At 39.5% G+C, this 27095-nt stretch overlaps 1 long non-coding RNA gene across 2 annotated transcripts in view; it reads left to right on the top strand.

Moving 5' to 3' along the window:
- Window positions 1-27095, top strand: part of LOC122456587 — a 177169-nt gene that overhangs the window by 7683 nt on the left and 142391 nt on the right. The window contains exons 3-5 of one of the 2 annotated variants that reach the window (XR_006275534.1): window positions 7302-7377; window positions 19044-19345; window positions 22366-22428. This is a non-coding gene — a long non-coding RNA (uncharacterized LOC122456587). The remainder of the gene's footprint in view (window positions 1-7301; window positions 7378-19043; window positions 19346-22365; window positions 22429-27095) is intronic. The other variant, XR_006275535.1, reaches the window with a different exon arrangement.

Raw genomic sequence — 27095 nt, 5'->3', positions numbered from 1 at the left:
AAATGAGGCCACTTCTAAAATCTCAGCAGCTGAAACTTCTCTCTGTCCTTTTCAGAGAGTATTTATTTGGGGGCAAATTTAGTGTGGAGGTGAGGTATTACATTCTTTTTATTTCCTTCTGTGACGTCTACTATCTGAGCTCCTCACGCATTAATAAACTTACCCCTTCATCTCCTCTCTGGAATAGGGAAATATTAGACTCTCTAATTCAGCTGAGCACCCTCAGCTTCCAGTGACCTCAGAGGTATGGGTTCTCAGAACCTTTTGAAAATTGAGGCCATAATTTCCCCATTTGTAAACTGAGACACAGAGGGACTAACTATGTGGCAGAACCAGGAATTGCACCCAATTTTTCTGAGTCTCAGGCTAGTGTTTTAACCAAAAGTCTGTCCTTCCAGAACGGAAGACCGAAATAATCCATTTGTCTATGGAGCAGGTGCTGTGCAAGCAATGACAGCTGATTTTTTCCAGCAACCTACTGGAGGTAGTACTCAGACAGTCTGGTCTAGATGAGAGATTTTGGTCTAGGATGCACAATCCCTCCCCTCCTCCCCCCATCATGGTTCTCAACTAATGCTAGCTATGTGATGGGTTTGTGATGTGATTATCTTTCTGCCAGGAACAGTACTGAGACCACCATTTCACTTAATAAAGGCCACCAGAGAGCCATAAGACAGAAATGAGTTGCACACTGCTGACCTTGGTGGGGTTTGAACTGATAACGTAGAATTGAACAACTTCCCCTCCATAATTGCCAGTCTCCTGAGGCATGTATTCTTCTCCGTATGTACCTTAAAAAAATAGAATTAAGACCTCTTCTGGCATGATATGGATCTATTTTTGTTTTCTGTATAGTGGCTTTGGTTGGGTATTCATGTGTTACTCTGCTACTATTTGGAAAGAATCATATTTTTACAGCAACATAACCCATTTTCCCTTTATTGTAATTGTTCTGGAATAAGAAGTAATCATCCAGGACTGACCAACTTGCTTTACTAAGCGTTCTGTTCTCACTTCTGGTAAATTGCTTTGAGAATTGAACAAAGCTCTGTTCAATCATGCAAGATATCCATTCCAAAGAACACCAGGAAAGTAAATCTACTTTAGCCCACTACAGTCATGCATTTTACTTCTTAAAGATAAAGCTGTGTAAGAGCCGGATTCAAATGCACAGTACTTATGAGTCTGCACTCATTAAATAAGGGAATTAAGTTGATCAAATAACTTAATCTGTCTCCCTTAAATCCCCATGTTTGAGAAGTGTTTAATTCATAATTTATTAGCAATAACATCCTACTTCATCCTTCTATAGGACCTTCCATCTGAGCATCTCAATGTGCTTTGCAAACATGAATTAAGCGATCTAACTTTCCTGTGAAGTAGAGTAAGTTTTATCACACCTAGGGCTTGCACTTGGGTGGTACGGGATGGTAAGGTGTACTGGCACTCCTCCAAAGTGGCTATCTTTTGCTATGGAATCTCGGCTTTTCTTTTAAAAACAAATCCATCCTTGTCCACACACATGATCACGCTGGTTTAGCTAGAAGGGTGACGTTAAACCAGTGCCATTTTGTGTGTGGACACTGACATTGATTTAAACTTTATATTGGTTTAGCTTCCACTTGTAGTTTAGGTCTTGTCAACACACAAACTTACACCAGTTTAATTAAACTGGTCATATGTGGACACCATGGTTTAGCTTGTCCCTGTAAATGTAGGGGTTTGCATTGGTACAAGTAAGTTTGTGTGTAGGTGTGATGGCTGCCATCTAGATCGGTGCTTCTCAACCAGGGGTACATGTACCCCTGAAGGTACGCAGAGGTTTTTCAGGGGGTACATCAACTCATCTAGATATTTGCCTAATTTTATACCAGGCTACGTAAAAAGCACTAGTGAAGTCAGTACAAACTAAAATTTCATACAGACACTGACTTCTTTATATTTCTCTATAGACTATACACTGAAATGTATGTACAATATTTATATTCCTCCAATTGATTTATTTTATAATTATATGTAAAAATTAGAAAGTCAGCATTTTCTCAGTAATAGTGCACTGTCACATTTATATTTCTATGTTTTATTTTTGTAAGCAAGTAGTTTTTAAGTACTTTGTACAGTGGCAGATTTAGAGTTAGTGGGGCCCTGTGAACAGCTTCATTTTTGGGGGGCCCTCCTCAGAACCCAACCAAGAAAAATAACATTCTTTCTTTTTCTTCCCCCTCTTCCCCTCACCCCCCTGTTTTTCATTCTTTTTTTTTCCTCCTCCTCCTACATTATAAGTAATGGGAAGTAAATGAAAATAAAGTGAGATACCTTGATTGGGGCAGGTGGTTGGGGTATAGGAGGGGGTGTGCGGGTCAGGCCCCAGGTGTGGGCTCTGGGCTGGGGCAGGGGGTTGGAGTGCGGGAGGAAGGTGGCGGGGGCACTTACCTTGAGTGGGGCACCTCCCAAAGCGACCAGCACACCCCTCTGGCAGCAGCTCCTAGGTGGGAGAGTAAGGGGGTCTCTGCACGCTGCTGCCCACAGGCGCCACCCGTGCAGCTCCCTTGGCTGTAGTTCCTGGCTAATGGAAGCTGCAGAGTCGTTGCTTGGGGCGGGAGGCAGCACGTGGAGACCCAACATTTCCCCCCACCCCCCCCAAAGAGCCAGGACAGAACACAATCATATTTTGAATATCTGAGCAATCTACTGAGAGTGGCGCTTCATTTTGGCAACTTGCCTGGGTGTAGTTCATTTTGTGGGTGGAGTTGGGAAGTCTCTTTCCCAATGTCTCATCCATCGTGCAGATGATAAAACTGAGATACGTAAAGGCTATATGCCTTGCCCAAGATTACCGTGGGTCAAAGCTGGGCCTAGTGAATCTGAGCTGACTTACTGTCTCACATCAAAATCATGCAAAATGTAGTTCTGACTGAATTTTAGTGTCTTGGATTCACAATGATTCCTAGTGTGTACAAATGACATAAATAGAAAACGGTTGCATCAATTTTCTTCGGAAGAGAAATGTTGAGTTCTACATGGCTCTTCATTAAATACTAATGTGGGTGCCTATACAGTGGTGGGCTAGCTCACTGGCCAGTGAATCTAAGAACACTCTTCGCAGCCACAGAATTTGAGTCTCTTCAGGGCTAAAGTTCTATTTCTCCTAATAAAAACTTAGCATAAGTTCAACATATAAATCATATCCTTTCCCCTAAATTGAGCATACTGACAACTATGAAGCCCTAGAGGGCTATGGATTTGTTAAGCTATGGATACAAAAGAGCATCGGCCCTCAGAAGCAAAAGCCTAGCATCCTTCATCTGAATGCAGGAAGTTTTCCTGGACTTCGAGTTTATAAGGTTGATTGAGGCTGCTAGGCATTGCATATAATATTCACCTAAACTGGTTTCTTACTCCCACTAGTTCATCAAGCTCTCTGGGCCAAATCTTGCCCTTGGTAAAAATACCCATGAAAGAGCAGTAAGTAGCCACTGGACTGGCGTTTCAGACATGTTGATGAAGGGCAAAACATCCTATGGCAGGTCCAGCACAATGTGTTGCAGGGATGAGCATGCTATGAACTCCTCATGACAGAATTAGTTTGCCTGCACCTTTTATAGATGGCATATGCTGGCACACTGACTGTACTCCCTCAGATCCAGATTAATCCCTTGAGGAAAATGGTGCATGGGTGGTATTTTAGCAATTCATTGCTTCAAACACTTGGTGTGAAATAGACGTCTACTTCTGTTTTGTATGAATGGGGGAGAGAACTCCCTATAGCCTTCCCCTTCCTCTTATGTGTGCACTAGCACAGCAGAGGACAAGACTGGGCCCTATATCATCTTCTTCTAACTTTCCTTTCCTCTTCCTTTTGCTTTTATCACTGTTGGTTAAGTCTGAAATTAAATGTATCGGCTTCACTACAATACTGTATGTTCGTGCAGACCCACAGTCTGTACCATTCTCTCCCTTATGTACTTAGGCAATAAAAAACTCTCTGGAAAAAGAAAAGCAACACTGGAAATTGCTTTGGAGAAGCAGACTCTTCTGACGAGCTGCTTTGTAAGGCTTTCCATTACACACCATCATCCGTATTTGTATGGTAGGTAAAATGGTAACACTCCCCCACCCCCCGCCCAAGTAAATAATATTGTATAGACTCCCATCATGAACTTTGCTTTCCTTTTTAAAAAGTGTATAAAATATTAAATACAACAGAACTGAAAAGTCAGGGCCTTGCAGTCACTTGTGTGTAGCCTGGTAATGGAGTATGCATTGCAGAGGGCAGAGCACTTGGGAGGAAATGGATTCTCATTGCCAGTGTAAATACAGGCTACTCAGCCTATTGAGTAATTCCATTAATCTCAACATTATAGTCACCTCCCACCACTGGGATGGGAGCCACTATGTTCTCTATCTTTGAATTTTTCTACTGTGATCCCTGGTTTGTGGCAATGGATTGTTCATGTGTAGAAGTCCATTTAGGGACAAATTTTGCAGTCTTTACTTAAGCAAAAGTCCATTGAAATTCTTTTTGCCTTTTCCTGCTGGGTCATAGTCCTATAGTTTAAGGCTGGAAGGGAGCACCAGATCATCTAGTCTGACCTCCTGTATATCACAGGACACCTACACCACTCAGCACCCACACACTGTACTCAACAATTGAAATTAGATCAAAGTATTACTGTCTGCAGGAGACTCGAGTATTATGTGCCACAGGCAGAGGCTAGGCAGCGCTGGCAGGGAAATGACTGTGAAAATGAAAGCTCTGGCTTTATTACTTTTTGTAAGATGCTTTGAAAATAAGTACAAAATACATTTAGTGTGAGATTTCTTGGGAGGTTTTTCATATGTCTCTCATAATGAAGAGCAGGGAAATACGGGAGAGACAGTATCAAGTATGGCCCAAGCCTGAATGACTTAGAGATCCAGAAACACACATGTTTTCAACAGAGCTTTTTCCAGGAACACAGGTTCTATGTGTGTGTGTTCTTGCAAAATTGTCATGAAAACTCAGCATCCAATTTAAAAAAAAAATCTACTTACTCAATGCTTAAAAAGAGGATGATTTTATTACCCAGAAAAAGAAATTTCTTACACAGGAGGAGGGGGTATAATTTTTATTAAGGGACTGCATGGGAAAAGGAAGAAATGAGGTGTGTGTGTGTGGTATATTATCAAAATTTTGTTTGGCACATTAATACCACAGTATTTAATGTCTTAAACAATATATAGGTAGAATTCTCTCTAAAAGCAATGGTTTCCAAAGTTTTCTATTTTATATACCAGCAGGAGTCATATTGCTGGAAGTCAAATGGCAAATACGACTGTATGCTAAGAGTGGTATTATCCATTCTGAGAGCTGGGATTGAGGGCTGAGCTGGAAATCGGCAGCATGACAGAGGAAAAAGTAGAAATCATAGACCATAGACAAACTGTATATAATGTCAATATCAATAAATTGGAAACTGTAAATGGAAGTTCATTAGTTTTCCTCTAGATAATAGAAAAACAGTAATAAAATATACATTTGAACACTTATGCGTATCTCAATAGTCTCATGTTTTCAATTATTTTTTGCAGTGAAAATTAATTGTACTTTTTCATCTGTAGAGCAGAGCGATGAATCCTTATGTACTAGTTATTGCCTCAGACTCCTACTTCAGCTATCTCCAGAAGTGTATCCATTTAGCATTCACTCATATGATACAAGTTTACCTTCAAAAGGTCACCCAATATTACATTCTTACAGGATGGTCTCTCCACCTAATCTTGGACTGATGAAAGGATTCCTCTATGCTTTGGTCTCTGTTATCAAACAATCCCTTTTCTGCCCATTTAGGGAGGGGAGAATGACCCTATCCAAAACTAACTTTGATAGGTGCTCGCAGAAGGGGACATTGTGATGGGTGTGCTACCCTTTTAAGAGACAGTCTAGGCTTACAGCCAATTGAAGCCTGGGCAGTCAAAGAGCAACCTGCCTTCAGGTTGAGGCTACATATAAACCGGAAAAGGAAGCTGAGAAAAAGTGAGATGGGACCAGCAGCCATGTTGACTGCTATGGGTTGTGGGCCCTAGGATGCTAGCTTCGGAGACTTTTTCTGTCTAGAAGTTTGGTTGCTCTGACTCAAGGCTCTGAGGTATGGGACTTTAAGTCTTTGTTAAATCATTCCTTCCTCAACCTGCTGTCTAAGGGGAAGGGAGAGTGCCTTTCTGCCTCCTAGAACAATCAGAGAATTAGAAACTCTGATAGCCAAGGTTGGTTTGGTGGCCTTCTTAAAGGGGGCATTTTTTGTCGTAAGTCTGGTTTTGGCCTCCCCCTTCTTGGGAGACCTAATACAGACATAAATATGATGCTGTCAAGAGAATTGCAGCATTTATTAATATGCTTTTCAGGTCAAAATCATACATAGATTTCCATATTGCTTTCATGTTCCCTATCTACTAGTTTTGCTCATGCTCTTGAAAGCTTTGTGTTGTGATCCAGATTACTCGGAGCTTTGTCAGTCAAGGCACCGACGTTTGATAGTGAGTAACCAAATACAGTGGTGGTGATCATGGTGGTACTGCATGAGTACTTTACAAGCACTGTACATAAATGTACTGGACTTTCAGACATTAGCAATATTTTTTTGAATTAAATGCTAATCCTCGAGGGACTTTCTTAAACTTTCATGCACATGAAAGTATCTTTGGACAGGTTGAGATGCAAAGCTTGGAAAAATTCATCCCAAAATAAACTTGAGAAAGATATGAGCAACTAAGGACTTGTCCACTCACACGAATTGTTCTGCTCAAACTATTCCAATATAGTTCCAATAAAGTGGCACATTGCAATTGCATCACAATAAGGTTACTTTGTATAGTTGTTCTTTTCAGGAAAGGGAAATAAAGTATACTGGTATAAGGCACTTTTATATTGATATAACTGTATCCGCACTGGGGTGTGTACCACTGCAGCAATTTTTGGTTAAGAAAATTGCATCCCTATCCAACTGAGTTATACTGGTTCAAAAAAACTTATGTGGATCAGGCTTAAGTCCCAATTTCTATTCTAACCCCTCTTTGTTATCCACTATAATGCTCACTAGTGCAACTGTTATCAGCCTTTGGTAATTTTTTTTATCTAATAGGTCTGTTAGAGTAGTCTTATAACCAACCTACTCCACCACCTGCTATCCGGATGAACCTGGCATCATGTAAGGCTGATCCTGTAGCTGAAGCGCTGTCTTCGGGTTTAGGAAGTCTGGGTTTGATTTCTGGTTGTGACAACTATGCCTTTGGGAAAACCACTTCATTCTTTTGTGTTGCAGTTCTCCCTCTGATGATAGCACTTCCTTTACCTCAGATGGACCTTGAAGGCAGCTGTGGATAAATTCATCTCATGTGGTAATAGCAGCATATTAGTAATTAAGTAGAAAATGTATATTCACGAAATCATGAAAGCTACTTCGGTGGCTTGACCCCCTGGGAACTGTTTAGCTTATTTATAGGGTCTGCCATTGACTGCTGTTTGACTGGGATAGTCTGAGCAAAAAAAAAAAAAAATCACTTTAATGGAAACTGTTGGCTGGTGTTAACTGATGTTTAACCAGCTATTAAATCTGTGTGAATTTCAGAGCTTTGGGGGTTTTTTTAATACAGAAGTTCCCAAATAAAGATTAAAAGTGGACAAAATGCACTGTCTCTTTTATGCTTGTTTTTATTCAGTACCATATTTTATTTCATTATAAGTATTTTTAAAGTTAAATCATTCCATAGCTGTGCACATAAAGACTTAAAGGCTATCTAGTTTCCAAAGAGTCATCTACACAGAATAGTTTTTGGATTAAATTCTTTTTGGATTAGAAAGTTTAAAAAAAATCACACACTATGCCTTTCAAGGATGATGAAGTGTTCTGAACCCTGTAATAGACTGGCACTGTATTATATTTTATAATATTTTGCACTCTGAGCCCCTTTCATTATAGGATCACTGAAGCTCTTCATACACTTACTTCTTTGAGGTGAGTAGGGTGAAATGGAGGAGGAGGAGGTTAGGAGACTTGTTTAAAGTAATTCTTTTGCAGTCAGAATTAGAACCCAAGAACTGGAAGTCAGGAATTCTTGTTCTATGCAAGACTCTCTCTGTTTTATGTGGTATGGGTTTCCTTGCAAATTCCAGAGTCTGACTACAAAAGCAATTGGAAATTCATTCACAATCTAGTTCCATGTATTTTAAACTGCTGCATGCAGGTCTTCTAGGCTTATCTTTAGTTGAAGCAAATTAGGTTTGTCGATTAATCGCAATTAATCTGCATGACTAACTCAAAAAATTAATCGTGATAAAAAAAATTAATTGCACTGTTAAACAGAATACCAATTGAAATTTATTACCTATTTTTGATGATTTTCTACATTTTCAAATATATCTATTTCAATTACAGCACAGAATACAAAGTGTACAGTGCTCACTTTATATTTTTACAAATATTTGCACTATAAAAATGATAAACAAAAGAAATAGTATTTTTCAATTCACTTCTCACAAATACTGTAGTGCGAACTCTTTATCAAGAAAGTGCAACTTACAAATATAGACTTTTTTGTTACATAACTGCACTAAAAACAAAACAATGTCAAACTTTAGAGCCTAAAAATCCACTCAATCCTACTTCTTGCTCTGCCAATCACTAAGAGAAACTAGTTTGTTTACATTTACAGGAGATAATGCTGCCCACTTCCTAATTACAATGTCACCTGAAAGTGAGAACAGGCATTCACATGGCATTGTTGCAGCCAATGTTGCAAGATATTTACATGCCAGATGTGCTAAAGATTCATATGCCTCTTCATGCTTTGGCCACCGTTCCAGAAGACATGCTTCCATAGTGATGACACTCATTTAAAAAAAATCTGTTTTATTAATGAACTCCTTGGGGGGGTGAATTGTACGTCTCCTTCTCTGTTTTACCCACATTCTGCCATATGTTTTATGTTGTAGCAATCTTGGATGATGCATCCGATGAAGTGAGCTGTAGCTCACGAAAGCTTATGCTCAAATAAATGTTAGTCTCTAAGGTGCCACAAGTACTCCTGTTCTTTTTGTGGATACAGACTAACATGGCTGCTACTCTGAAATGCAGCACATGTTGTTCATTTTAAGAACACTCTCACTGCAAGTTTGACAAATGGCAAAGAAGATACCAATGTGAAATTTCTAAAGACCGCTACAGCACTCAACCCAAGATTTAAGAATCTGAAGTGCCTTCCAAAATCTGAGAGGGTTCAAGTATGGAGCATGCTTTCAGAAGTCTTAAAACAGCAACACTCCGATGCAGAAACTACAGAACCCGAACCACCAAAAAAGACAATCAACCTTCTGCTGATGGCATCTGACTCAGATGATGGAAAATGAACATGTGTTGATTCGCACTGCTTTGGATCATTATCAAGGAGAACCCCTCACCAGCATGGACATGTTCTCTGGAACAGTGGCTGAAACATCAAGGGACATCTGAATCTTTAGCGCATCTGGCATGTAAATATCTTGCAATGCTGGCTAGAACAGTGCCATGCAAATGTCTGTTCTCACTTTCAGGTGACATTGTAAATAAGAAGTGGGCAGCATTATCTTCGGCAAATGTAAACAAACTTGTTTGAGTGATTGGCTGAACAAGAAGTAGGACTGATTGGACTTGTAGGCTTTAAAGTTTTACCTTGTTTTGTTTTTGAATGCTTTTTTTTTGTACATAATTCTACATTTGTAAGTTGCACTTTCATAATAGAGATCACACTACCATACCTGTATAAAGTGAATTGAAAAATTATTTCTTTTTTTACAGTGCAAATACTTGTAATAAAAATTAAATATAAAGTGAGCACTGTACACTTTGTATTCTGTGTTGTAATTGAAATCAATATATTTGAAAATGTACAAAACAGCATGATTTTTTTTAATCACATGACAGCTGTAAAGCAAATATTTTGTGCATCTACTGTAGTGCACCCACCCTTATAAAAGCAGGAAGAAATACATTTCAGAAATGGGAAAAACCTTCACATATGGATGGGTGTGTCGCTCTATACACAGTACATTGGTGATGTTGGGTTGACTGTGATATAGAGGAGAAAATGAATGAAATTTCACATTGTCACAGCATAATGGTCTCCTGCTGTTACATAAACACCTGAGTGGCATTGAAGGCATTCATTGAAAATGAACGTGGAAGCAGGGCCAAGATGTTCAATTTTAAAGTGAGAGACATTCACCCTTTGACACTTTTTTCCCCCTATGGACCCATTTCCATTATGCTAAACGATTAGTCATGAAGATGCTATCATTAGGCCTGTTGGCTAAAGTTGCTTATAATATCGATATTAGAAAGCAGCATTCAGAATGATTTGGGTTTGTTCTGCATTTCATCTAACTGATGACCAGTAATTCCTAAAATACACAGTGGCCAGCAATTTTGAAAGTGAATAATAATTTCGGATATTGAATCTGACACACTAAGATTTTAAAAGGGCAGGGGCTCAGCACTTTCTGAAAATCTGGTCCTCTTGAATGTGTTTCAAGTTGAGCATCCAAAATCACTAGTTACTCTTGACCCATGGTCCGTGTTTTATATTTATGACCATGCTCGCTGATTTAGTTCTGTTTTGTGATTGAGAGAATTGTAGCTGTAAACTTATTTTCTCGCACGTAATAGTCACTCAGGATCAATATTTCTGAATGTGGTTTTTTGGAACATAAATTCGGATGTAACATAGCTTTATATATAGTGGTAGTTTTGTTCTTTTTGTGTGTGTATAGACAGCTGTTTTATTTATATGTGTAGGCACTTCTACAGGACTTATCACTCTGGTATCTGAGTTAAAAAAAATTAACCTCCTAGCACTACTCTGACATAGTTATTGTCCCCATTTTACAGATAAGGAAACAGAGACAGCAAGATTCAGTAATGGTTTGACAAATGTCCCACAAGAATCAGGAATGGAACTCTGATCACCTGATTCTGTCTTGTCCTCACAACAGGGTCGTCCTGACTCCCACACAGATTCTCTTAGTTCTAGGCAAGTTACCTCTCGATATGCTCCTCTGTTAAACGGAGATGACCATGTGAACGTGACTATCTTATGGGGGGTGGGGGTTGTATGAATTAGTTACTACAGAAAAAAGCTTATTAACGAATCCACTTTATGTACTTTAACCCATGTTAACCAAGAGCAAGGCTAAAGTTTATTGTTAACTCATTTATTGGATGCCTAACACAAAGCACAGTAAATTTAAACACACAAATTTAAAGTAAAGTAAATACAAAACTGCCAGGCCGAATTCTCATCCTGATCAAACAGGCAACTGGCATGGGGAAACCAACTCGTCTCCGAGGCTAAGAAAGGGATCTGTTCCCAAATAAATATGACAAGCAACTAATAAAATAATAGCCTCAATAAGGGCTTGTTTACACTGCAATGTAAGCCCAGGGTTAGCGGAACTCACGTTAACAGACGCTGGATTTGTTAACCTAGGGCTCGAGCATCTACGCTCTTTTTGTAACCCCAGGTTAGGAATAGTTGAATCCTGAGTCCCAACCTGGGGCTTCAGGGTCTACACTACACTACGTGGGCCTGAGTCCAAGCATAAATATCCCAAACTTTCTAGTGTCCTCCTAAAATGTGGCTGTTCTAGCCCTTTGGTCATGGTGCAGTGTTGGAAAACTTGACTGTCCACTGAATTTGACTATCCAAAGGACAAAGAAAATCAGCCCATGGGATTTTGGGTTAATTTTGGTGGATTCCCAGAGCACTAGTCAAGTGGGGCTATGTCTACCTTGCGGAACAATAGAGCTTGAACCCTTGGTCTAGGCTTGACTCAAGTTTGGACCTTCCACCCCTGAGGGGTTCTGAAATCCTGAGTCCTGTAGTAGCACAATTTGTGTGTGGACAGAAAGGGGTTTGGCTTGAGCCTGAGTTTGAACTCTGGCTTCCATTGTGGTGTAGATATACACTACAAGGCTTGTGGCACCTTAGAGACTAACAAATTTATTAGAGCATAAGCTTTCGTGAGCTACATCCGATGAAGTGAGCTGTAGCTCACGAAAGCTTATGCTCTAATAAATTTGCTAGTCTCTAAGGTGCCACAAGTACTCCTTTTTTCTTTTTGCGAATACAGACTAACACGGCTGCTATTTTGAAACTACAAGGCTTGAAACAGATGGTCCTTGCAACATGCTATAGGGGTAGCAAATGGAGGACTTCCTCCTCTGAAGAGTGTTCAGGAAAGGACTGTCTGTCAAGAAGGGCTTGATTCTGGCCAAACTAAGCCACGAGGAGTGTTCCTGGTTGCTACTAGAATACCAATGATAAATAATAAGCCAGACCCATCCTGACTGGTTGTCACTGCTGGACAAGAACATACAGTGAGAGGTGATTGCTCAAATGTAAAATGTATACATGTTGAGGAGCAAGTGAGTGAATTTTGTTTGAAGTCTGAGACGTTTAAAACAGCTGGTCATCTAAACAACAGTTACAATCACACTTTTTATGGTAGATGCCAGTTTCTTCCAGTATTAATGGCAATAATGAGTGCATATAACCTGGCATGATGGTGTGTGGACTGGGGTGACTGAATTCACTGTTTCTCCCTGGACCAACTGTAATGATGCTAAAAGTCAGTTTTCAGAATAGCAGCCGTATTAGTCTGTATCCGAAAAAGAAAAGGAGTACTTGTGGCACCTTAGAGACTAACAAATTTATTTGAGCATAAGCTTTCGTGAGTCACACATGAAAGTCACAGTGTACATAGAGCCCTCATTGCGCTCAGATATTAGACAGCAGATAATCAGAACTAGGTTTCTCTTTAAGGTCGATCAGCCTTATTTTAGTAAGGTATTTTAGGGGCATCAACTTTTTTATTGACATCTTCACCTAGGAAACATGAAGTCTTTTTCGTGTGTGGCTTGGCTTTACATTGATTTGTGATACCACTGATTTTTCTTTCACTGGATTACATTGGTGTTTTGTGGAGTATCATTTTCTTTTCTGTCTGGATCAATAGCCTCCTGACGTATTCCTATTTCAGCCTATAAATTGTCCCAAAATATTGGGCCTATTGCTCCCAATAATTTTTTTGGGGAAAAAATTGTGTGGATCACATAATCTATTGAAACAACTGTTTTACATAAAATATTAATCTCAAAGTAGCTGGAATTTTTAGCTTGGTTTCCTGTTCTTCTGTAAATTACTAATCATTTAAAGAGATTCAGGCTGAATTCATTCAGTGAGAGAAGTTGAGTTTTGGGCTTGGGTTTTTGGATCTGGTTTACTACACATCTAATTCTAGGGACTTCCAGAGCTTATTTTTAATAGCCATCTCCAAGTGTTTTAAAGAAATACATTCTGAATGTATTGCAATGTGTATTTTAATGACAGTTCAATTAATCAAAACGATTTCTGGGGTGTATATATAATACAGAGGTATAGAAAAAGCCAAAGTGAATTTTATGAAATTGTACATTTTTGCAAAGAGAGGGTAATAATCCCATTGTTCTGTTTGGGCCCATTTTATCAAGCTTCTTACAGATACAGGAAATGTTTTGTATTACAGTACAAGTCCCAGCTGCCCCAATCAGGATCAGCCCCTACTACCCAAACAATCCATAATACAATTTTGCAAATCCTAGCAATCTGAATTTAGCATGGGATGAGTGTTTTCAGGACTTAATAATAGTCTTTTTAAGACAATTCAGTCCACTTCAAATAGTGTTACGCTAATAAAAGTAATCTTGGGTCTTTCACAATGAGAAATTAGTCTAGCTCTTCATGTGTTAACGACAATTTCATGGCAAATATGTGAAGTGTTGCCAAATATGGTGCACATAACATGGTCATATTAAATATTAATCTCCCAGACAATGTATAACAAAAGGTTGAAACTGTAAATGGAAACTCATAATAGAGGCAGTTAATTTTCTTCTATTTTTTTTCACTTCTCCTTTCTTCCTCATTTGTGGTGGCATTTATGGTTGTGTTTGGTCTTTCTCATTTTGTCTGATGCATCATATTATCTGCTTTAATGATTTTGTATCCTAAATTGTTAATTCCTGTAGAATAATATGCAATATCTTACTCCCTACATTAGACATGGGTTCAGTGTTGTTTCTGAGTACATTTAATCTGTATCTTTGCTGATTTTTCATTCTGTGTAAAGAATTTATACCTGATATGAAAATTCTAGATATTTTTCAAAATTGCTGCTGAGCTAAGCAACTTGAGGTTGAGGATAACATCTGCCTTTGGCATTATATTAATTTTTAATCTGTATTTTGTAATACCCAAAGATATTCAGTAACACACTTTGAACCACAGTGCACGATATTCTTGATGTAGCTTCATGAAGTAAACAGAATTACGTGAGGGATGAATGTGGTCTAGTCTGAATACATCAGTTAATAAACTGGTCAAAGGGGAGAGTGTCACCTTGACCTGAACAAGAATTCCGTGGAGCTTGAAAGCTCCTCTCAACAGAAGTCGGTCCAGTAAAACTATTACCTAATCCACCTTGTCTGTGTCATATATCCTGAGATCAACATGGCTACAACAAAACTGCAAACTTAAATTACAGTCAGTCTAAAAAAAGTTAAGTAGTTTCAAGCTCTACATCTGCCCTGAAGTCTCCCTATCCACTCAGTTCTGCAATCACAATTTCCTGTATTTCAAGTCATGTTTGTTTGTTTTTTCCTTCTCTGCTGCTGTGTCATAGATCTACACACACACAGAGGGAAACTGACTAACTAGTCCAACAAGCAAAGAAAACAAATTTAAAAAATAGAGTATACTTTTTCCTCTAATCTTTTGGTTCTAGTCATAATTGTAGCAATAACAGATAAACTTCTCTGACAGTAGTATGATTTTTTAAATTGACTGTGTTCCTTTTAAGTTGGAGTAGAGCTGCTCTGATTCCTTGCCCCTCATCAAACTAATAGTAAATAATCATATATATTTTCCCATAGCATCTAAATTACTTTTGAGTAGAGCTGACCTAACAATAATAGGTTTTTCAGTTGAGGGGAAACTGAAAAATCAGGAAAAAAATCTGGTTTGGTTAAAACATTTTTTTTCTTTCAAAATTGTCAAATCAAAGAATAAATAAGATTGTTTTTGAGATGACTGAAATGTTCTGAGACAACCGAAAACAAAATTTCCAATTCTTTTCAAGTCAATAAAAACATTTTGGCTGACTCCTAACAATTTTTTGGGGCATCTTTCTTTTTAATTCAGCTGTCTCGGGGATTTTTTGCCCTTTTTGTGGTGGTTCTTGTTTTTTAATTCACCATATTTGAAATAAAAATGCTGTTTTGAAACTAAGTTGAATGAAAAGTTTTGAGACTTTTTTTTAATTTTTTTTCCAGCTGAAGCTTTTCATTGAACTTGACCCAAATTCAGCAAATAATTTCAGGCCCCCAAAATGCATTTTTCAGGTGGGGGAGAGAGGTCTTTTTTTGGTCCAGTTCAATTAGGAGCACAAATGCCATTGAAAGCCAACACACTTCTGTGATAGATAAAGGGGGAGATAGCTCCTTTTGATGGACACCCAGCCTACCAGTTAGGTGTAAAATCCCTCTTGGTAGCTATTCTTTACTTGCTTTACCTGAAAAGGGTTAAAAAGTTCCCCAGGTAAAGGGGAAAAAAAAAGTGGGCACCTGATCAAAAGAGCCAATGGGAAGGTAGAACTTTTTAAAATTGGGACAGAAACTTTCCCTTTGTCGGTCTGTTCTCTGGGTTGGAGGGACAGAGCAGCCATACTATAAGCAGCTTAAGCCAGGTATGATCAGATCATGCTTAGAACTACTTATCTGAACTCCAAATGTATAAGTAAATCAGAATGTTTAGCTAGATGTGATTCGGGTTATTTCTTATTGGCCTGTGTATTCCTCTGTGCTAATCCCAGATGCTTTTGTTTGCTTGTAACCTTTAAGCTGAACCCCCAAGAAAGCTATTTTGGGTGCTTGATTTTTGGAATTGCTCTTCTAAAATCTAGCAAAAGCCTAAGTTCCAAATGTTTTTTTTCTTTTTCTTTTTAATAAAATTTACCTTTTTTAAGAACAGGATTGGATTTTTGGTGTCCTAAGAAGTTTGTGCATGTTGTTTGATCGCTGCTGATAGCCACAGCTAATTTCCTTTTGTTTTCTTTCTCAGCTCTTTCCCGGGGAGGGGGAGGAGAGGGCTTGAGGGTCCCCCTACAGGGAGGAATTCCCAAGAGCTCCTTCCTGGCCTCAAAGGGGTTTTGTTTTTTGTTTTGTTTTTGTTTGATTTTTTTTGCATTTGGGTGGTGGCAGCTTTTGCCAAGGTCAGAGAAAAGCTGTAACCTTGGGAGTTTAATACAAGCCTGGAGTGACGAGTATTAATTTTTAAAATCCTTGCAGGCCTTGCTTGTGCGCTTGGAGTGACCGCTGGGATTCAGCCTTGAAGATTCAACTTCTATATCCCTATTTCATCGATGGGTCTCAACACTTTATGCAGTTGCATTTTTGTTATCCCATTCTACAGATGGAGAAACTGAGGTGCAGGGACATTAAATGACTTGCTTAAGATCACAGAGAGAGTCAGTATCAGAGCAGGGAATAGAATCTGTCTCCTAACTCCCATTTTTGTGGCCCTATCTGTTGGACTATGCTGCTTCTTATGAGGTTGTAGAAGTTTGTTGAAGGGCACTTTCCCAGCTTCTTACTAATGATAGAAAGTATTTTTGGTGCTAACCTACTCCAGCCCAGTCTTATCACAGGGCAGCAAGTAGCTTGTTTCTCCAGTCTCTCATTTGGCCTGTTCTTTAGGGGAAGCCTGTTCTGGTTTAGCAGGACCCAATAAAGTGCACATTAGTCTCATTAAATCCTTCCATTCCTACCAGAATAATTAGGAAATCAGAAAGGAGAGGATAATGGAGTAGTGCAGTATAGGGTAGCCAAGCTGCATGGTTAGAATGAACCAGATTTACTTCTGGTGCGACTCTAACAAAGTTGGACGAATTTGGACTAAAATGTGCGTGTCCTGTGAAATCTCTTGTTAGCTCTAATGTTTGAAAGCTCTCAATATATTTGCTGGAATGACTATTACACGAATATGTCACTGACTTTCCACATCAGGCCATCTTGATTGGTTTTGTTGGTTGGTTGGTGTGGTAGCATGGAGTGTGTGCCCACTGGTAATGGAAACTGGCTGTCTCATTCAGCAATCCTTTTCCTTAACCAGCTTTGACCAGAATGTTGCCAACAGCTGAAGTCGCAGGTCTCTTTGCTGGAGTGGAAGAATGAGACTTTCCAAGAAATCTGTATATGAAATGTATATCAGTAACCTCCCTTCTGATCTTCCACTGGGATCATAATTGAATGTGGGATATACAGTAAAAACTTATTGGTTGAAATCCTGTCCACATTTAAGTTAATAGCAAAACTCAGTGTCTTCAGTGTGGTAAAGAGTCGTGTGTTATTTCCACCTCCCAAGTTTATTTTAGAACATGCAAAATCAACTGCAGGCATTAAACTATTGGATACTATTAAACCTATTTGTGTGTTTTCTTTGATGGAAGTAGTATTACGTTTTGGATGTCCTTGAGAAAGACCAGCTTGTAATTTGTGCAGTCCCCCAAAGGGAAACTTTACTGATAACTTGTACAACAATTCAAGCAATAAGCATTGTTAAATGTGTTTATAACTTCATTGAAATTGCAGGATATCTTTTCAGGTGGAATAAAGAGAATGCGAGTCTGAACAGTGTTCAGAGTAACAGCCATGTTAGTCTGTATCTGCAAAAAGAAAAGGAGTACTTGTGGCACTTAGAGACTAACAAATTTATTTAAGCATAAGCTTTCGTGAGCTACAGCTCACTTTATGGGATGCATGCAGTAGAAAATACAAACTCCAGTTGTCATCCAAGTTTAATTTCCCATTTTAACTCTGGCTTCATCTCCCGATCCAAAACACCATGGCTTTCCTGAATAGAGAGAAACTTCTTGACATTTTGTCAGCTCAGGGGCTTGGTAGTGGCAATGTTGTTTCACTGCAATGGACTGGCCTCTCTATGAAATGAGTTTGGCTTGGTTCATTTCTTAGTGGATGTGGGCGAGTCAGCATTCACAAAGCTATCATCTACTGCAGTTAGCATAATTTGACCACCAGCTCTTTGGGGCAACCAACTCTGTGTGTGTGTGCACGCGCACATACGTGCATACATACAAGACACCTAACATGATGGAGACCCTGATCTTGACAGCTGCTACCAGAATGCAATAAGAACTGTTGGCAATTTCAGGAGGAGACAATGATAGAGCCCTAGAAGCTAGTCTCCTACTGATCAAAGCAGAGGAGCTGTGGCCTGGAAGTGCAGTATTTCTTTTCTGAACCTGACGCTCCAGTGCTGTTGATAAATTCATCTGTGCAATAAATAAATAAAAAAAACAAAAATCCAGTGTTCTTCAGTATATTGTGGTTCACTTGGAATAGTTGTTTTGGGTAACCATAGACTGAAATGGTGAAGAATCACAATGAGTTTTGAGACTTTGACCTGCTTCTATTTGCCCTTCGTGGAGAGCGTGGAAACTTTCTTAGGAAGCTTTTCTGACCTCCCCCTCTCTAATACACTGAACTGCGTTTAAATTAGTTTTATAACTATGTGAGCCACAATGCCAGAAAGCTCAAAGAGTGTAGTGCTGCATGAGACTGAAATCCTGTTATAGCTAATAGTGACTCATGAAGCGGCCCTGTTACCATGACAATTTACTCTGCCCAGGAGTCTCTTTATAAGGGCACTGCTGTGTTAACAACGGCTTGGTGAGGCTGCTGCAGGACGTAGCCATTAAATTGGGACTGCACGGCTGGGGCAGGAGGCTGTCCTGTAATGCCCTGGACCCCTCCCCCACAAAGCAGGCCCCACATGTGCGCATGAGGAGCCCACAGTGGTGGCTCGAGCCCACCCCAGTCTGCCTATAAATATACTACGTTTTTAATAGCTATATTAATTATACGTTGGGCAGGGGGTGGAAATAACTAACTTGTGATTTGTATCTCGCCTGTCCAAAGAGTCTCCAGCCACCACTGGAATCCAACTGGTTTTAAGATGGAGCTTGATAAGTCTATGAACAGGATGATACGACATGATTGCCTATGACAGCAGGGGACTGGACTCAGTGACCCAAGAGGTTCTTCCCATTCATCTATCCTTGGGGTAGGAGAAGCTGGCCGTGCTGCTCCACAGAACCATGACTAGTTAGAGAGCTGACGGGAAGTCCCCACCCCATCTTCCTACTCCTTTCGTCTCATTGGAGGATGGAACTGCCACTTTGAAAGAGAAGTTGAGCCCTGGCCAGTAAAACTTTAGATAGGTAATTTTTTATCCGATCAAAAATAATGAAACCTAACCAGTGGATCTATTGGTTCTTTTTGCAAGAACAGAAAATACAACACTGAGTGAGTGGATTTTTCAAAAGCTAAGACTTTAAGGTGTTCAAGATCCAAATTTTATGTTTGAACCCATTTCTTCTCTTTATGCTTAATCAAGTGCCCCTTGGAGTCAATGAAAAGACTCCTGTTGATTTCAGCAGTCTGTGAATCAGGCTTTTTATTAGGATACTACAAATCTATTAAGCAAAAGAATGTCTGAGTGGAGCACTCTTGGCAGAATAATTCTTTTTTCCACATTTGCATTAATTTTTGCCTTTTTTCATTTAACCACATAACCAAACCAAATGTGTGATTTCTAAAATTCAAGTGTGAATTTATATTTGACAAGCAACTACTTGTACTTTATCTGTTCCTTGAGGGGAACTGCAATTCACTGGTTGAAGGCTTCCCTCTAAACACTTGACAGTAGTTTATGTTAATCCTGGATACAGTTGCTGACACTTTGAGAGAGACTAAACATTTATGTATTATGTTATACATGTTTGGAAGCTATTGCATTAGTGATCCAAATACTTCAATTTCAGTTTTCTTTTGTAATTCTTTCTGTAGTGACACTTGCTACACAACACATATAAAGAGCTGGAAGAACAGTGTATTAATTAAAATAGATTTTGAGGGTTGACATCCGATGCAGACCTGTAGTTGATAGAGAAGGCTTTCTATTTGGTGTTTTGGGTAATGAATTACTATTTTCAGTTGGTTATGGTAGACTTCCCTTTCTATTCTAAAGTATTGTCTAATAACATTAAAGAGCTGCTACATTCGATTCCAGCAGAAATTCTCTGAATTTCAGTAGAGAATGAACTAATTCGTCACCATAGCATGTAAAATGTTCCAGGATCCTTTTGGTAGGAAGATACTAAATAAATGTAATGTATTTAACATTAGATTAAGGGAAAACTCTAAGAAACATTTTAAATAGAATTCGCTGGAACATTTCCCCAGCCTCTGTGGTAAATGTTGACTTTTTTTGGGGGGGTGGGGAGGGGAGTTGAAAAAGTTGTTCCATCTGAAAATTTCTCATGTTGTAGATCAGGTGCCTCAGGCTCCCATTTTACTTCTTGAACAGGTTAGGTTTCCCATGAGGCACTTCAGAGATGTATCTAAATCAAAATATTTCAGTTTTGGGTATTTGTGGTTTTTTGTTTTTTGACAAAAATGATTGTGTGTGTGTGTGTGTGTGTGTGTGTGTGTGTGCAGAAACAGACTTTTTTCACAAAAAGAACTTCATTCAGTCGAAAACCCAATTTTCCATCAAAACGTTTTTTACCATTAATTAATTACCATTAATTTTAATACACGCTTTTATCTTTACATAATCCTTATAGCACTTGTCCTTTTCAAAGCACTGTGCAAATATAATTGACAACTCAATGAGATTATCAAACACTTTTTTGACTATACAGTGTGTTGAGGACCCTACCTTTTTTAACTGCCCACTGCAAGATAGCCAAGTGTCTTACAGTGTAATGTTTCTTGTACTAAGTGACTACTTCACCACTCAACTGGTAGCGCCCAGATACAGTAACACCCTTCCTAGAAGGTTACCTGGGCTGCTTTATACCTGATGCAGTGGATTCACATACAGGTTCTGATTCTGCAAACACTTGTACACATGAGTGGGCCCACTGGAACAACTTGTCCTATATAAAGTTATTCACATCCGTAAGTATTTGCAGGCTCTGGACCACAGGTTATGCACAGGATACTTTTCCCTTTCCATATGTCTGTCTGTTGCTCTTAGTTTTATGCTGAAACACCAGACAGTTAAATATAATAAACTTTATATGTTTGTTTCACATACGTTTAAGGCAGACTCATCTATGTGTTAAGTGTTCTTTTATGGAAAATATCATTTACACATAAAAACCTGTTTCTATTAAGTCTGTCAAGTATTTTATTAAAACTAAGCTGTCTGTATTTTAATAGGTATATTAAAAATAACTTTCAACATGACTTCTGAGTTTCTCAAGTAAAAATTTTAGCCCGTTGAGATAATTTGTTGAAGAAAACTGGTTTTGTCAGTCCATTACTACAGGTTACACTGTAGTTTTTATGTGGAATACAACGTTTAACGCAATGGGAAGATTTTTCAAAGGCACCCAAATCCCACTGACTTTCAATACAACATAGGTTCCTAAGAGCCTAAATCAGTGAGACTTCTACTTCTAAGTGAGTTATGTGCTGAGGGTAAAATTTTACCCAATACCATTAAGTAAAGGACTGTCAATAACTTTTTTGCTCAATAAAATAAACATGAAAATTAGATATGAGGTGGGATTTACCAAAACTGACAGTGTTGGACTTGCTGTGCTCCTGTGGCAGTCAATGGAACAAAGGTAAGGCCATATTGAGTGCCTTTGAGAATCCCACCCATTATGACCAGTAAGTTCCATTCCTGCATGAAGGCTTAGTTAACAGCTCTGTGTAGACATGGTTCTGAGCAGAAGAGGGGTGTGTCAAACTGTGAAGCTACACTGTTTCCTCTAGCTTTGCATTGAAGATAACACTTCAGAAGGGCTGCCTCACCTGGAGAAGTATAAGTAACCATTCCCTTCTTGGTGTATGTGGGAGACTGTTGGCTGGATATTCTGAGTGAAGGGCTATTTGGCTTTGGAATTTCCCCTCACCTCCCCCCTGAGCTATCAGAACCTTTCTTTGGTGACCTTTGAAAGACAAATCGGTTTTTTGTAGTCCCTTCCTGGGAGGGAGGAAGAATAACTGAGGGTGACCAGAAGACACTCTGTGTGGGAGATGGGACTGAAAATATTTGGAGTAGGGTAGACGCTGGCAAGGTTAAGTATGAATGTCTTCTAGATTATTCTAACAGATGGCGGTGGTTGTCTATCTGTTGAGTTGTTAGTTTTTCCTTCTTTTTTTTGGTAAGTCACCCAGAGCACAGGATGGGCACTTTGTAAATATAAATAAATATTCTTTACAGGCAGAGGAAGAAAGACCATTTAGGAAGAGGCTGGAGCAGCGAAGGAGAGATGTGTGGTCCTTGGTAAGTCTATTGCCTGATACTACTTCAAATCTAGATGGAACTACTAAGGTTCGAATTGCATTTAGCTTGAATGACTCTCTTAGAACGAGAACTTGCATTTTTTTTTTAATACTTCCCAGCATTTCCTTTCAGTTCATATATGAGAAGTCTTAAGGCTACCTTTCTGTCCAAAACTGTTAGTGAAATTTAAGACTTTGAATTACTTTTGTCCCTTTAATGAGCATTACAGAATTTGGCAATTTCTCTTCCCTCACAGTTCACACTGGGAACCTTTCCAAGCTTCTGCCTCTGGGTTTTGTGGCTGTCAGAATTACAATGTATTCATATTTCATGCTGGAGATGTGCTAAACTACACAATAAGTCAGTAAGCAGGGATCAAAATGCTTAGTGGGTGGCATAGATATAATTGTTTTGCATGATATCTATATATATCTATATCTATCTATATTTGTGGAAAAGTCTCATTAGGTTTAAAATTTGCGGCATCTTATTGTGTGAAATTCTATGGCAGTGAATTTAGTGAAAGATACTTGTTACTTTAGTAGCACAGCCCTGTATGAGGGCTAAAAAGTGTATTCTGAACCACAGGCATTCAATTTAGAAAAATTGAATTAAAAAAAAATCAGCACCACTTTGTACCTTTTATTTTTAGCATAAAATACAAGAAGAGCTTTTTATGAACAGATAAGAAGCATTGCTCAGAACTGGAACCAAAAGAGGAGTGTGTGTATATCCCTGATCTGCTGTGTCACCTTGGTTGAATCATTTCACTGTGCCTCAGTTTTCCCATCAGTAAAGTGGGATTGGGGAGCCTACAGAAATTTTTCACATGGTATGCATGTGACTCCACACCATCCTGACCCTCCTGGGAGCAGTCCAGGGAGCTCCTGCCTAACCTACCAGGGTCCTTTGTTCCTTACCTGTCCCTGCTGGCAAATGTCAGATCCATCCTGCTTCCCAGCTCTGAGAGAAGCAGGAGACTGAGCCGCTGCGTCAGCATGTGCTACTCAATTTTGGCCCTGCTGCCCTGCATCTTGACCCACAGGTTGAGGGCCCAAAACTGAGTGGTGGTGTGACCTAGCGCAAGGGGACCCTCATGATGCATGGTCTGCAGGGCCAACCTGAGTGGGTAGTGGGGTGCCTTCTGCCTTGGGATCTCACCAGCATGACCTCCAAGGAGTCACCCGCAGCCAGAGAACGGTACGTATCTTGTGTAGAGTGATCACTTTTTCAAAAGGCAAAAGCATGACACATGCAGGAACCCTGGCCCTGCTGTGGCCCTGGCCAGGCCAGAAGCTGGAGCAGAACCTTGGTAAGAGATGCCCAGGGATCCCCAGACCTTCTACCTGCCCTGGGTGGGGTGCTGGGTGCCTGAGAGCAGCCCATGCCACTGCCCTTCTGGGGCATGCTGCCCATGGCAGGTGGATGGTCCATGGCTACTCACAGTGGCCTGGGCTCCCTGGATAGCTTTGGGCTCCCACCCCATTGGGAAGAGACTGGTATTTCCCCTGAGCCTCGGGCAGGCATGGAGTGATGCTGCAGGGAATCTGGTACAAATACTGTCTTGGAGTTATTCAGCCCAGGACCGGGACTTGAACTCTACATTTTGGGACTGTCCTGCCCAATTCGGGACAATGGTTACCCTAATTTATGTGTATGGCTGCAGATGCCACTGAGTGGAATGATACCTACAGGAGGTTTGTTTAGTTGTTTGTAAAGAATCTTCAGAGAATGATGGGAGGCGAGAAGAGGGATGGATGCAATTGACATGACTCTTTGTTTTGGGCAGAAACAAAGATTAAAACATCCTAAAGCACTGGATGCCAGGAGGTTTGATTATTATTTTTTTTCCTACCATCTCCACATGCCTTGTTATGCAAATTTTTGCTACAAATAGCTCCAAATGTTTAGTGGCTATTAAATTATTCAGAGCTTTTTTCTAAACTCCGCCTCAGTTCTTGCTAAATGCTATATAACTGGTTGTGATAGTCACATGGTTCTGTTGTAGCCAATGACTAGTTACTAAATAGTTTAAAAAAACAAAACAAAACCTCACACACTTTTTGACCGGCTAGCTATATTGGACCAATGTGTCTTGATATGAAAGGATGTATGTAGATATGGTCCAATGATGTGGCAGTTGGATCTAGACTAGATGAAGGGTTTGAGGTAGAACAATGGCACTGGTATTTTGCAATTTGTCCTCATGAGTTTTTGACCTAAAATTATGAAAATAAGATCAGAAATGCTGTCCTGTCTAATTGGTAATGTGATCCCACGTGGGGTGGTTGTTCTTTGGAGGGTTGGGGGGTCGACTGTCCAGCCTACGCTGTACATCTGTTGGTGCCTAAGGGAAATACTTGAGGGTAGCTCATGCTGCTTCTTGTTTGGACCAGCCATATGGTGCACTGCTCCGGGAGTCATTCTGCCTTTGACTGCCCTTTTATGGACAAAATGGTGTGGGGAATCTCTGCTCCAAGCATTACTTTGGCAGCAAAAGCCAGGATTTATCCTTCAAAGAACAGTAAAAGTACACAAGTTCCCAGAATGATTTTGGAGCAGCGAATATTATGGAAGAGAGATTTCTGTAGCCACAAGATGGCAGTCACTGAGCAAATTTCCAACTGTCTCAGTTCATCTGCAGGATTCATGACCTAAATTAACACTCTGCTCCTTGAATTGCGAAGATACTTATAAAATGGTTTAATAGCTGGGGAAGGGTACTCTGAAATACAGAATGAAAATATGCATGTATTTGCCTAGAAGTTATTTCTTTCCTAACAAAGGGTGTGTGTACGTGGACAATATAGAATCTTAACTGATTGAATAATTCACCAACAGTAACTTTTTCCAGTTTATCTTCATTATACAAGTGTATGTATAATAATTCCAGCATTCTTCAGAACTGTTGAATAGTGTTTTTATTTTAGCACTCTCACCGAAGACTGCATAATCATTTCTGATTATTTTCATGCTTCAGCCCCGGCAGGGGGAAATCGCTATAAAAAATCAGTTTAGAGTGTTCTGTTAAACTATTTTCATGGGTCAGAGGCATAGTATGAAAATATTTTTACAGTGAAAATAACCACATCTATAGTACTTCTTTTGCCTTTAGGCTCCATTTACACATGCAACAAAACAACCCCCTCTCCATCTCTCTCCCTGTTTCCCCTGCTCTCTGAATGGCTACAGAAGTGTTATCAAAGTCCACTGTGGTGGTGTGGACCCAATTCTGCAGAAACTATCATATCTGCAACAACTTTTGTTTTAGCCCATTCTACAGGCACACTCAGAGAGCTCTAGGATAGGGGCTGTGTTCAAACGGATCTCTCCAGCATGTTCCTGCTTTCTCTTGATTTTAACAAGGTCAAACTTCATTTTGTGTGGCTGCAGAAACGAATTAAGGTTAGAGCTGCATACCAGATGACGATACCTTCGTAAGAAGAAGTGTATCAGTTCTGAATGGATAGCTGCTTCAGTGTTCTTGGCTGGAAATCCTGCTTGCAGTACCTGACTTCATATACATACATGGACTGTTGGCCACCTATGCTTATGCCTATGTGTTAGGATGGCACAAGTTTGTTGGATCTAGTCTTTAAGAGCAGCAAATGCCATCTTTCATGGAGATCTTCTCTTGTGATGCCTGTGAAACTGTAGCACCTTTCCCCATTTCACCATTCCCCTTTCAACTGAACACATCAGGCTTTACAGGTTTTTAGACTTGTTTAATTCTGAAGATTTTTTTACAGCTGATTATTTTGCTATACAGTTGTATGTAAATATTTTGCATGTTATGCTTGTCAGTACTATTGATAAGCAGTCAATTACTTTTAATTATTAAATATTTGAGGCCAGATTTTTATACATGCAAAAATGCATTTGTCTAATTTGTGCACACATTTGCAGCCATTGCTTATGTTGGCACTCTAATTGCCCATACAGATGTCTTGTTGGTCATTTGCACATGCAATTGTTATACATATCCGCAAATTCAAACTAATTCTTTTCTGTGTGCACAGTTTCAAACTCTGAGACTTAATCTCTTTTTGACAGGGTTCTTCTGCATGTATCAACAAATTTAGGAGTAAGGCCCTAATTTAAGCACGTCTAGCTTTAAGTATTACCATTGACTTCAAAAGGACTTGTGCCTAACTTTAGGCATATACTTATACACCTTGCTGAATCAGGGCCTAAAAGACATGAAGGACCCAAGAGAAATAACTTTTTCATAGTAGGAATATAGCAGGTTTCAGAGTAGCAGCCGTGTTAGTCTGTATTCTTAAAAGAAAAGGAGTACTTGTGGCACCTTAGAGACTAAAAAATTTATTAGAGCATAAGCTTTCGTGAGCTACAGCTCACTTCATCGGATGCATCCGATGAAGTGAGCTGAAGCTCACGAAAGCTTATGCTCTAATAAATTTGTTAGTCTCTAAGGTGCCACAAGTACTCCTTTTCTTTTAAGAATATAGCAGGTTCAGAAAGATTTAAGTTCTTAAGAATTTCTCTGTCTATATATTTCTGTAACTCCTTTTTAACTAGGACCCCTCAATTGAAATGTTGCAAATTAGATTTGCTTTCAAACCACTGACTTGAGTCCAGCTTCTAATCAGGTTAGGCAGTATGAAAAGCTGGAATCAAATTTGAACCCAGGCCTGCTCTGTTTATAA

The sequence above is a fragment of the Dermochelys coriacea genome, chromosome 14 (assembly GCF_009764565.3).
Source record: "Dermochelys coriacea isolate rDerCor1 chromosome 14, rDerCor1.pri.v4, whole genome shotgun sequence".
In the NCBI taxonomy this organism is placed as follows: domain Eukaryota; kingdom Metazoa; phylum Chordata; order Testudines; family Dermochelyidae; genus Dermochelys; species Dermochelys coriacea.
This window is presented reverse-complemented; position numbering and strand designations above follow the sequence as displayed.